At 43.1% G+C, this 12621-nt stretch overlaps 2 protein-coding genes across 4 annotated transcripts in view; both read left to right on the top strand.

The window, feature by feature from the left end:
* Positions 1-12621, top strand: part of nubp1 (nucleotide binding protein 1 (MinD homolog, E. coli)) — a 165791-nt gene that overhangs the window by 69929 nt on the left and 83241 nt on the right. The gene's annotated exons all lie outside the window — the stretch shown is intronic.
* The window catches only part of emp2 (epithelial membrane protein 2), a 45526-nt gene continuing 38362 nt past the window's right edge, over positions 5458-12621 (top strand). Inside the window, exon 1 of the mRNA XM_043712019.1 lies at positions 5458-5602. The gene's annotated coding sequence lies outside the window, so the exon portion shown is untranslated. The remainder of the gene's footprint in view (positions 5603-12621) is intronic.

Raw genomic sequence — 12621 nt, 5'->3', positions numbered from 1 at the left:
TCTGCCACTTCTCAGCCCATTGGCCCATCTGGTCCAGATCCTGTTGTAATCTGAGGTAACCCTCTTCGCTGTCCACTATACCTCCAATTTTGGTGTCATCTGCAAACTTACTAACTTTACCTCTTATGCTCACATCTAAATCATTTATGCAAATGACAAAAAATAGAGGGCCCAGCACTGATCCTTGTGGCACTCCACTAGTTACAGGCCTCCAGTCTGAAAACCAACCCTCCATCATCACCCTCTGTTTTCGACCTTTGAGCCAGTTCTGTATCCAAATGGCTAATTCTCCCTGTATTCCATGAAATCTAAGCTTGCTAATCAGTCTCCCATGGGGAAACCATGTCGAACGCCTTACTGAAGTCCATATAGATCACATCTATTGCTCTGCCCTCATGAATCTTCTTTGTTACTTCTTCAAAAAACTCAATCAAGTTTGTGAGACATGATCTCCCACGCACAAAGCCATGTTGACTATTCCGAATCAGTCCTTGCCTTTCCAAATACATGTAAATCCTATCCCTCAGTATTCCCTCCAACAACCTGCCCACCACTGAGATCAGACTCACCAGTCTATAATTCCCTGGCTTGTCTTTACCACCCTTTTTAAACAGTGGCACCACGATTGCCAACCTCCAGTCTTCCAGCACCTCACTTGTGACTATCAATGATATAAATATTTCAGCAAGAGGCCCAGCAATCACTTCTCTAGCTTCCCACAGAGTTCTCGGGGACACCTGATCAGGTCCTGGGGGATTTATCCACTTTTAACTGTTTCACATTCTCCATCTGCGTACGTGAGTTTCCTCCGGGTGCTCCGGTTTCTTCCCACAGTCCAAAGATGTGCAGATTAGGTGAATTGGCCATACTAAGTTGCCCATAATGCTCAGGGATGTGTAGGTTAGGTGCATTAGTCAGTGGAAATATAGAGTAATAGGGTAGGGGAATGGGTCTGATTGGGTTACTCTTCGGAGGAATCAGTGTGGACTTTTGGGCTGAAGGGCCTGTTTTCACACTTTAGGGATACTATGAACCCTCCCTCCCTTTTTGATTTCACCTTCAGTTCAATCTCACTTGATGGTGGAAGAAAGTATGCCCAGAACAGTTTGAAGATTAACTTGGGACATCTATCCAACATGTGTCAATTGCAGGTGATAACAATGTGAGTGACTCCCAGCCAGTCAGCTGGAAAAGGACAGTGCGGTATCTTGCCAAGTGGAACCATGGATCTTGTTGAGGTATTTTCTCCATGAGGTGTGTGGCCCGAATTATGACGTGGAGTTTCTGTTTACCGAGAGGACGTGACTTCAGATCTACTTCCAGGAATTGCCAGCCATTTATCTGGGCCTGATGAAGGTTTAAGAAAAGGTCACCTCACACCAGAGCTATGCTGGTGGGGCTGTGGCTGCCATAAGGAAGACATTGCTTAGGGTTGGGGCCATGAAGCTGGGCTTTACGTGGCTGGCAGAGGGGAGGACTCAGAAGGCTGAGGTGACCAGACTTGGGGCTTTGATGGTTGGCAGAGGGGTAGGTTGAATGACACTGATTCCTGTCGATCTGAAACTCAACATTGGCTTTAGAAACCAAATCTTCCTTTGGGCCCCTCACAGTCACATAAATCATAGAAAAGACCACTCAGCCCATCAAAACTGTACCAGTCAAAAACAATCATGTAACAACTCTAGTCCCATTTTCCAGCACTTGGCCTATAGCCTTGTATGCCTTGACATCACAACTCAACACCTAAATATCTCTTCATCGTTATGAGGGTTTCTGGTTCAACAAAGGAATCCCTCACATTACCCCTCACCTTCCTACCCCTTACTTGCTTGGTCATTGAAATCTCCACCAAGGGGAGAGTGCCCTGTCTGCCCTGTCAATGCCCCCTTAACGTTTTACACCTCAATCATGCCGTCTCTCAATCTCCTCTACTCCAAGGAAAATAACCCCAGTCGAGGCAATCTCTCTTCATATTCTGGATCAGTGGTGCTGGAAGAGCACAGCAATTCAGGCAGCATCCGAAGACAGGCAAAATTGACGTTTCGGGCAAAAGCCCTTCATCAGGAATACCTCGTTGATTTTAATCTCTCTTCATAGCCAAATTCCATCAGCTGAGGCAATATTTTTTAAAAAATCATTCTCGGGATGTGGCCATCATTGGCTACGCTTGCATATCTCGCCCATCTTTAATTACCCAGAGAGCAGTTAAGAGTCAACCACATTTCTGTGGGTGGAGTCACATATAAGCTAATAGTTTCCTTCCCTAAGGAACATGGGCTATCATTAGACTCGTAATTCCAGATTTTTATTGAATCCAATTTCCACTCTCTGCCATGGTGGGATTTGAACCCAAGTACACAGAACATTAGCTGGATCTCTAGATGATTAAGCCTGTGCCTCCCCAGCCTGATAGATTTTCTCTATAACCTCTTCAGTGCAATCACTCTTCCCATAATGTGGATTCCAGAACTGTGCAAAATACTCTACTTGTGTCTTAACCAACATTTTATACAGTTCCAGCATCACCTACCTGCTCTTAAACTCAACAGCAACTAATAAAAGCAAGTACCTCCCCATTTTATCTACCTGTTCCGCTACTTTAAGGGATTGGTAGGCATGCAGATCAAGGTGCTTCCCCCAGGGTCCTAGCACAGCCCCTCGTTTGAGCCGTTTTGTGAAAATTCCCTTTAAAATGAGTGGGGGAAGGATTTCTATAAAGGTATTCTCCACTTCCTCATCTTTGTCCACCACCTCCCGACAGGAGAGATCTGCACTTTAGCAATGGACCCTCCATAAAGGTCTGCTCCCTTATTTCATCAGGGATCTGGGGGTGGACAGTGTTGCATGCAGAGATGTTCAGAGGGTTCCAGACCACAGGTCAGTTTCATGGCCTGGAGGAAACAGTGTTTCACACTATTTTGTCTGAATGTAATCATTTGCAGCCCCATTCATTCTTTTTAAAGGGGTTGCTGTTAAATGTTTAGCCCCATGCTCCTGATTTGTGGGTATCTTGTGCTGAGATGGGGATGGGCAGATTAGAGTGTCCTTTTGTGAGCTTGCTGCTATGTATGGCCAAAATGGCCATCAATAGGTCCAGGCAACGGGCTCTAGAGAGGGTCATAATACCTGAATTTCTGCCCCCTCTTCCATAGTTATGCCCATGTGAAGCACGCATAATAGACCAATACAGTCCTTTGGGGACCGGTGGGCACTGTAGGGCTAGGATGTATCATCACCCCTGGTGCTGACATTTCAATTTCAATTTGATAAGTTTCTGTTGTAAGTCTCCAGTAGTAAACTTTAGATCTTTTTTGACCCAATGTTCCACCAGGGGCTTTTAACTTGTACAATATTCATTTAAAAAGACAAGAGACAAGGTCTGCTCTTAAAAGTGGTTCCTTTTTCCAGAGTGGTAAGTGGTGTTGTTAGAAATTGTCTTGATCCCTGCCCAGGAGGGAAGAATCAGAGGCCAATACTGTACCATTTTGATCACTGCTCAATCACTTCCATGTGTCTGCCAATTGAAGAAACTATTGTATTCAAATATAATGACCGACATGGGATAGAGTCCAGGAAGGTTTACTGCACAAAAAAACACAATCATTACCTATGTGCTAGCACAAGTCTCAGAGCTGAAGGGGAAAAAAAAATTACAAGACTGACACAGTTATCAAGAGAAATTAGAGAGGTTGTAACTGTGTAACTACATCCTTTTACAAATTGTAAGAGTATTGTCAGTAACATTTCATGTTAACTAATACAGGTCCCTATTCAGGTGCGTTGCTAATAGTTACCATTTAAATCACACAAATAACTTCTCTATTTTGAGATTTGTATCTTGATAATTTAACAATCAATGTTCAATATGCTTAGATTGCTTTTTGTCATTTGTATTTGATAACATATTTGTGTGTTGTCCATCAATTTCTCCAGTAAGTTTGCAGCTTAGATCACACCCAAAAATATAAACAGTGGTTTGGCCTTTTAAAGTTAGAGTATAGGGTGGAGTCACAGCCAGGATTGATTCATTCATCCCAGAGAAGTTTGTTACTGTTTGGTAACATGGCAACTATGATGATTGATATTTTTCAAAAACTCTTGATCGAACAAGTTTATTTTAATAGACCATAAATTCATTTATGTTGAAAAATAAAGATTTTGTTGAAAATGCCTCAAAATCATCAAGATTCTGTCCGGAATATCAATGTAAACAGGATTTTATACTGTATGAGAACAGAACACTAGTTGTTCAGGGGACTCTGGTGCAAGTGTTGCCATGTAGAATGCACCAATTAGTGATGACTGACATTTAACTGCCAATCTCTGCTCAAGTTTAAACCAGACAGTTGGCTCTGTTCTAATCAGAACCCATCTGCCAATTAATCAGCATACTGTTCATACAATATGAAATGTTGTTTCCTTAATTTTAATATTTGTGCAAATGTCCTGATGTGTAAGGCTGAAAGATTCAACAAAATGTGTCTTGTGTTTTAAGCAATGCTCAAGTTCTTTAATATCACACACCAATTCATAAATTGTTGGTAATGAGGATTACATGTAGTCTCTTAGTGTTGCTAGGGTTAAGGAAGCTTTGATTTTAACATCTTTCACACATGTTTTTCCTGAATATTCCCTGGTGATGTGTTGGAAGGAGGGGGCACTGGTAAGGTAGTGAAGGAAGTCCAACGAGGGGAGTCCATTGTCATTCCATTATACACCACTGGCTGTTGCCAATGACAGGATGTTTGACAACCCCTTATTGGCCACTTCTTGCTCCAGTGGTCATTTTGCTCCTGTTGCAAAGCCTGCCATAGTGTTGGGTAAAACATGCTGGCATCTCGTCAAGTCCTGAGTGTTGCGGGGTGGGGGGAATCCTTCTTTATGGCTGCTTGATGGTTCACAAAGGGACTTCCCCTGTAACAATGATGAGACCAGCAGCCAATGTGCTGCTAGTGTAGGGTTGTTCCCTCTGCTCTTCCCAATTGCCAGGACTGCCCAGCCGGCCTTGACCTCTCTGACTGACCTCACCTTCTCTTCAAGATGCTCACCTGCCTCTGAACGAAAAAAAAGCTTTCCTCAATCCCTCTATACCTTCTGCCTTTCCCCTTAAAACTATACCCCCTGTTTATTGACCCTTAGACTGGGGATGGGAAACAATTCTATCCACCACATCCACACCCCCTCATTACCTCATACCCCTTCTCTTGTGGTGCAGTGGTAGTGTCCCTACCTCTGAGCCAGAATTCAAATACCATCTGCTCCAGAGGAGTGTCACAACAGATTGATTATAAATATTCATGCACCTTTTCTGTTGTCAGATGATCAATTTATTTTTTTTAAAAAGTGTATCCTGTACTGTTTTGCTGGGAAATTAGTCTTGAGGAGAGCACTGAGTGAATGAGTGCAGGGAGGGTGTGACTGACTAGATTTGGGGAATGCCTTACGCGGTGGCCATACACGAGTGAAGTTGACTCATCGCGCTTTAATAACTGACATCACTGGGGAGACGCCTCAGAAGCCAGACTTTGAAAAACACGGAGCAATCTGTAAAAGCTCACTGTCACAGGCTGAGCTTGAAGTTGGAGTCTTCCCTCTCCATCGTGTGAGTACAGTTGTAGTATTCAAACTTTTATTTTTGATGATGGTGGTGGAGGAGGAGTAGGGGGGAGAAGTAAATAAAAGAGGTTTCTGACAATTTTCAAACGTTGTCAGTCTCGAAGGAAAATTTATATATAGTTGGGCTCAGATTGATGGGATGAAATGTTAAATATTTACTGTAAGAAATGGGTCGATGCTTCTGCCTTCCCCCCAGCCTCCGAATTTGTATTTGTAAACTTTATTTCCAAAGTTGAAAAAAGAGACTCCAATCTTTTCCAATGTTTGTTAAACTGCATTGACGGTAAAAGGTAATTCCTTAGGTTCGATGCAGACAAGTTTGGGGGATTTTTGTTTTCCCTCCCTTTTCATGTAAATTCAAGTTTCCACTCTACTCCCCGGTAAAATTGCAAGTCCCCCCACCCCCCGGATGTTTGTACTTGCCCTGTTCCCCTGGGGGACACGGTTTTAAGAGGGGACTGACGTTGTCTGTCTCTGCCGAGGCTTAGATCCCCTTGCGTAAGGAAACCCTTTCATGCCTTATTTTTTTAAACCACGACAAAGTTTTAAAAATGTTGGCCGTGACTTTGTGAAACTCTTCGTGTTTCTTGGATTCTCTGAAGGAGTTTTGAAAAGTGTGTGTGGGGAGGGGGTGAATAATTTTGCATCAGAGCTTCATTTCAGCAAATAACCATGTTTTGAATGGGTGTGGCTACTCCGTGTTTATCCAAAAGCAACAGCGTCCATTCTCTCGAGAATAATTTAAAATTACTGTCTTTCAAAATGGTAACGGGCGGTGACACTAACGTTTTCCCTCTGCGTCTTTTTTTTTGCCTGGAGCTCCTGTGGGATTAAACTTTAGCCCACTGAGTTGGCTTCTGGATTAGATCTTTTTTATTTTAAAAGATTCCCCAGCTGTAGCAAAAGTAGAGTCACCACAGGGCATCTACCTCATTAGAGAGAGATGACTGGTGGTGGTTTAACCTGAGGGTCAGGTGAGGTTGAGGAGGAGAGTTACTCAGCCAGATATGGGAATTGAACTACAATGTTGGGTTTGTACTGCATTGCAAACCAGTCAATCATCCACCCAACTGACTCCCTTAATCTAATGTTAAAAGAGCGGGTGAAAGTACTGATAGTTATTACCTGGGGAGTGGCATTGTTTGCTGTAAGAGATGTGGGTAAGCAATTTCCTTTAGTCAGCTCCCTGGAATGAGCCCTTACCTCAGGGTGGGGTTTGGGAGTCCTTGGCTCTGCTCCAAGGCCCCTTACCTTCACTTTGGAATCCCTGTTACTTGACGCTGAAGTTGCAATGGGTGAACTGCCAAGGAGATTTTGGCCATTGGTAAACACCCGTTCGGTCCTTGCTGTTTTCTCCGTTGCTCGTGTCATGCAATGTCAGAAATGACCACCTTTTTGTGAGCTTCTGGAAGGCTGCTCCCCTGTCCGACTGAAAATGCCAAGTAACTTCCAACGATTTCAGAACACTTCCATGTCTCGAATGATGGGAGAGTCTCATTTTGGAAGAGACTGAAAGATCTCGGGAGTCATTTTGAAATCCCAGAGTTTTTGTTTGAAGAACTGAACTTTCAATTTTTTTTTTAAAAAGTATACGTTTTTTATAATATTTATATTGGAATATTTCCCAACAGCAGATTGTGGAACATTTCTAGGCCAAATGAAAAGCAGCAATGTACACACAGCATTCCAAAGCTGCAGGGTGTGTCAGTCAACATAGTTCCTATGGTATAGGGGAATGGTAGTGCACTGAGCTTGGGTGGGATATGCAAACTGATGATGAACTCAACAGAATACTAATTGGCGGTGTGGTTTGTGAGTGGAGACTGCTAATGATTTATTTTACAGTACAGCCTCAGCCAGTATCACCCTTCTGAAAGTCCCCGTAACCTAATCCTGAGCAAACCTCAGGAGTGGAAATCTATGCAAGATCCCAGGACAGGAACTTCGTGCAGCTGATGTGGCAGTGGGAATCTCGGTCTGGGCTTTAAAGTTTTTATTTTGCGTGACAGGCGCTTGGATTCTAAATTATGACTACAATGGGTATGCTGAGTTCCAGCCTTCCCCATGATCGCAAGCTGAACTGCAACTTCCTTAAGTTTGAAAAATGAGTTTTGACTGGCTTGATGAGTTTCTTCCTTTTGAAGCTGTCCCATTTTATAGGGGAAGTGGAATATTCATGACAATGAACTCTGGTAAATTAGGAATTCGAGAATGGAACTTTTTCCCTATTTGGACTTCTCGAGTCCCATAATATCTATGGGAGCTGCAACTAAGGATAAAAACCAGTCTATTCTTGGGGCCATTGTTGATCCTTTTTGAAGTTTATGCAGGCAGGGTGGGGCACAGAAAAGGAGGACACTGGGCTGTGTGGTGTAGTGGTTACGTTGCTTGGTGACTGTGTTTCTTTATTCTTATGTGGGTGGGGCTGGCAAAACTAGCATTTGCTGTTCATCTCTTTGTTACTCTTGAACTGAGTGGCTTACATGTTCAACTCAGAGGGTTGAGGAGAGCCAGTCACGTTGTGCTGGCCTGGGGTCACATGTATGCTGGACGAGGTAAGTTCTGCCTTCCCTAAAAGTAACCTTGCAATCAAGGTTGAGACCCCATGAGCTTTTGGATTACTAGTACAGCTCTGGGAAGGCAGCCAATATAATCAAAGATCCCTCCCACCCAGGTTATAATCTCTTTCAACCTCTTCTGTCTGCAAGTTATTAGACTTCTGAACGGACCTTTCACATTTAATGTTGATCTCATTCTTTGTGCACCTTCTCTGCAGATGTGACTTTTTATTCCTCGCTCTGTTTAGATTAGATGCCCTACAGTACAGAAACAGGCCCTTCAGCCCAACCAGTCCACGCCAACCCTCTGAAGAGTAACACACCCAGACCCATTTCCCTCTGTCTAATGCAGCTAGCACTATGGGCAATTTAGCATGGCCAATTCACCTGGCCTGCACATCTTTGGACTGTGGGAGGAAAACCAGAGCAAACCCACGCTGACACGGGGAGAATGTGCAAACTCAACACAGACAGTTGCCTGAGGTTGAAATCAAACCTGGGACCCTGGTGCTGTGAGGCAACAGTGCTAACCACTGAGCCACCGTGCCACCCGTCTGTTATGCCAATGCACTTTGTATGGTATGATCTGCCTGTACTGCACACAAAACAAACTTTTCACTGTATCTAGGTATGTGTGACAACAATACACCAAATCAAAACAGTAAAATTACTGCCCTGCCATTATACCTCTTACAGACAGATCATCTCTTGAAAATAACTTACCCCTCTCAAGCCATTCTCTTCTTAACCCTTCATTTCCAGTTCAACCTAACTGCTCACCCTTATCTCTTCCCCTACATCCTTCTGAGGGGAGCAGTACTGGATCTCTGGCCTTTTTGGAGTTCCTCATCCCTCCACGTTGGAGTGTTCTTAAGGGGAGATGTTGCTCTTCATAAAACATAATGAGAAGATATAGGACATTTGGTATAACCAGCTCCAGGCTATTCTTGTAGCTGTCCTGTCACATGTTTGCTGGAATTGAGTAACGCCAACCAGTTTTCTGGGCCTCCATGTCAGCAACAAGTATCTCCAGCTATGGCCACATTTAGCAGGTTGGAGGTTAGATCTTCACCTGCTCTGCTGTCCATTATGCATTAAGTATAGGAGTTGGGATGTCATGTGGCAGCTGTCCAGGACATCGAGATCACTTTTAGAATGCTGCAATCAATTCTGGTCTCTCTGCTACAGGAAAGGTGAAAGCATTGAGAAAAGATTTACAAGGATGTTGTTGGGATTGGAGGATTTGAGTTGAATAGGCTGGGGCTGGGAGAGGCTGAATAGGCTGGGGCTTTTCTTCCCTGGAGTGTTGGAGGCTGAGGGTGACTTTACAGAGCTTTATAAAATCATGAGGGGCATGCATAGGATGAAGAGCCAAGGCCTTTTTCCCTATGGCAGTGAAGTCCAAAACTAGAGGACATAGGTTTAAGATGAGAGGTGAAAACTTTTTAAAAGGGACCTAAGGGGCAACTTATTCCCCAGAGGGTGGTGCGTGTATGGAATGAACTGCCAAAGGAATTGATGGAGGCTGGTATAATTACAACATTTTAAAAGGCATCTGGATGGGTAAGAGGGATATGGGCCAAATGCTGACAAGTGGGACTGGGTCTGTTTCGGATATCTGGTCAGCATGGACGAGTTGGATCGAAGAGTCTGTATCGGTGCTAACTGACTCTATAAATGTCAATCTCAGAGTGGTACCTTGTACAGTACCAGTGTTACATTTTCACTTTTTACACCATTCACACTCTCTGACTTCACTGGAGCCGGTTTTGTTAAATTGACCATTTTGTGCCAATTCCTGTAGCACATGTACCTGGCCCCATATCCCTTGACAACTAATGGCTGAAGGTGGTCTTGAGCTATCTCAAGTATTACTAGCAGAGGACACTTGTGGGCCTGATGGATTGGGAGTTGTTTTTCAGCCCAGTAATAAAGATCTTGGCCTTTAATGGAGTGCTGCTGCAGAAGGAGAGCTTTTCATGGTTTCAGATTCCTGGGCTGGAATAACAATACTAAAATTCTGTGTTTCACTTACTTCCAGCTGTGTAGTAAAGCTCAAATGCATCAAAACCAGCCAAACCCATAAAACAATCCCTCTCTATAGAGCTGAATGAAATAGGATTGTTCTGAGCTCACTCAGTTCATTGGGCTGTGGCTGAAAGCATAAACCAGTCTGACGTTGCAACATTAATTGGTTAAAGAGTGTAGAGTAAAGCTGTGAGTTACTGTGCTGAATATTGAGTTGGGCTGCAAACGATAGAGTATACTGTATTCAGTAACAAATACTGTGACTCTGCAGAGTAAAGCTGTAAATGATGGAGTACTGTATCCATTAGCATAAATATTATTTTCTGCTTATTATTTTGTTTAAGGGAGGCATGGTGGCTCAGTGGTTAGCACTGCTGCTTCACAGAGCCAGAGACTTGGGCTCAGTTCCAGCCTCACGCGACTGTCTGTCGAGTTTGCACATTCTCAGTCCAAAGATGTGCAGGTTGGGTGAATTGGCCATGGTAAATTATCCCATGGTGTTCAAAAATGTCTGTGTTAGGTGCATTATTCGGGGGAATGGGTCTGGATGGGATACTTTCTGGAGGGTTGGTGTGGACTTGTTGGGCTGAAGGGCTTGTTTTCACACTGTAGGGATACTTTTTTTAAAAAAGTACTCTTCAAAGTGAGCAATCTCTGTTTGCCACTTTTTTTTTCTGATTTCTTTTTAGCCTTAGCCATCAAGTCAGGAACCAGTGTATGAGATCAGAAATCTGAGTTTTCACTCTTTACAAAAACCAGGTGATAAGGAATTCAGTTTGAACTGTAGCTTTTTAAAATGAAATTGTTCAGTTTAACAAAGACACAAGATATGGTCATGGGCTTCGCTTCCTGTCACAAATAACTCCCTAGGCTTGGCATTGATACAATGATTTGTAGGTAAATTTGCAAGTTTAACAAGCTTCCACCCTGCCTTGGTTGTGCTGACTAAAGATTGCACTGAAAGCTAAAAGAAAGATGAAAATTTATATTGCTAGGCATATTGTAACGTCTGCTTGATTTGGTGTCTTGTAAAAAAATGATTTGAGAAAAGCCTTTTCAATCCAGGATTTAAATTCCAACAAAACTGATTTTAATCTGTATTTATAATCAAGAAGCTTTGATCAATGGGAGGGATTCAGTTTCAATAACAGCTTAATGCAAAACACATGATCTCAGAAATGTTGACACTAGTGCAGTGTGCCTGATGCATACAAATTGACAATATTTCTCGTTCATTCCCCTGCTTTGATTCCACTAACATTTTTTCCAATTTTTTTTAACTCTTATGTAACTTAGTATTTCATGCCCATTCTCCTCCTTGTGGTATAACTATCTTCCTCCTCTCTTTTTATTAGGACACTCTTTATTCCTGCAGTGCTTCAGTGGCTTTAAAGAGCCACCCACCGTTGATATCATTGACCTTTTTTAATTGGGGGGAAATTGGATGTTACATCAGTGAACTAAAACCTCTTGACAACAAATCTTTTTTACCATCAGCACCTCGGCATAGTAAGTGGCATCACACACTGGGTTTATGTGAATATATGAAAAAACACATTGAACTGTGGTTGCTGGAAATCTGAAACAAAGGGTCACTGGACACAGTATTGATTCTATTTTCTCTGCACAGATGCTGTTGTTTCTCCAGCACACTCTGGCTTTAAGTGAATTTAGCTTCTGCTCATCACTCCAGTGCACAAGTTTGTATAGCACTTTGTGACATATAGTAGAGGTGATGAAACATCGAAGTGTTGAAATTAGGAACAGGACATATAACATAGAACATTACAGCGCAGTACAGGCCTTCCTGCTCTCGATGTTGTGCCGACCTGTCATACCAATCTGAAGCCCATCTAACCTACACTATTCCATATACGTCCATATGCTTGTCCAATGACGACTTAAATGTACTTAAAATTGGCTATTTGGCCCTTTTTGAGCATGCTCTGCCATTTCAGTATGATCATGGTCAGAAATGGGAATGTTCTGTGCTGATTGAGTAATTTTCAAAATAATTTGCAACCCCTCAGCTACTGAAGCAGTCTATGTGTAAATGCAACAAGATCTGAATAATATCCAGGCTTAGGTTGAAGTGACAAGTAACAATCATGCCACACAAACACCAGGCTCCAATAAGGGGCAATCTAACCACCATCTCTTGACATTCAATGGTGTTACCATCACTAAATTCCCCACTATTAACTTCTGGGGGGGGGGTTGTCATTGACCAGAAACTCAACTGGACCCATCATGTAAACATTTGTGGCTCCAAGAGGCCAGGAATACTGTGGCGAGTAACTCACCTCCTGACTCCCTGAAGTCTGACCACCAGCTACAAGACACAAGTCAGAGTGTGGCGCTGGAAAAGCACATCAGGTCAGGCAGCATCTGAAGAGCAGGAGAATCGCGCTTCAGGCAT

This window comes from Chiloscyllium plagiosum, chromosome 21 (genome assembly GCF_004010195.1).
Source record: "Chiloscyllium plagiosum isolate BGI_BamShark_2017 chromosome 21, ASM401019v2, whole genome shotgun sequence".
NCBI classification, from domain to species: Eukaryota; Metazoa; Chordata; class Chondrichthyes; order Orectolobiformes; family Hemiscylliidae; genus Chiloscyllium; species Chiloscyllium plagiosum.
This window is presented reverse-complemented; position numbering and strand designations above follow the sequence as displayed.